This window comes from Colobus angolensis, unplaced genomic scaffold (assembly GCF_000951035.1).
Source record: "Colobus angolensis palliatus isolate OR3802 unplaced genomic scaffold, Cang.pa_1.0 Scaffold142, whole genome shotgun sequence".
Lineage (NCBI taxonomy): Eukaryota > Metazoa > Chordata > Mammalia > Primates > Cercopithecidae > Colobus > Colobus angolensis.
Window position 1 is genome coordinate 23617 of NW_012114511.1, and position 467 is coordinate 24083.

The following is a 467-nucleotide window of genomic DNA, read 5'->3' on the forward strand; positions in this document are numbered from 1 at the left end:
AGCCACTGCACCCAGCCTAGAGTAACTTAACCTTAAGAACAGGTAAGTGACTGGGTGTGGTGGCTCATACCTGTAATCCCAGCAACTTGGGAGGCTGAGGCAGGCGGATCACGAGGTCAGGAGATTGAGACCATCCTGGCTGACGTGGTGAAACCCCGTCTCTACTAAAATAGAAAACATTAGCCTGGTGTAGTGGTGTGCACCTATAGTCCCAGCTACTCGGGAGGCTGAGGCAGGGGAATCGCTTGAACCTTGGAGGCAGAGGTTGCAGTGAGTCGAGATCACACCACTCCACTACAGCCTGGCGACAGAGGGAGACTCCGTCTCAAAAAAACAAAAAAAAACAGGTAAGTGTTAGACCTTAGCAGCATCCTATTTATTTATTCATTCATTCGTACATTTTTTGAGTCCAGGTCTTGCTCTCTTGTTCAGGCTTGAGTACAGTGTCATGATCATGGCTCACTGTA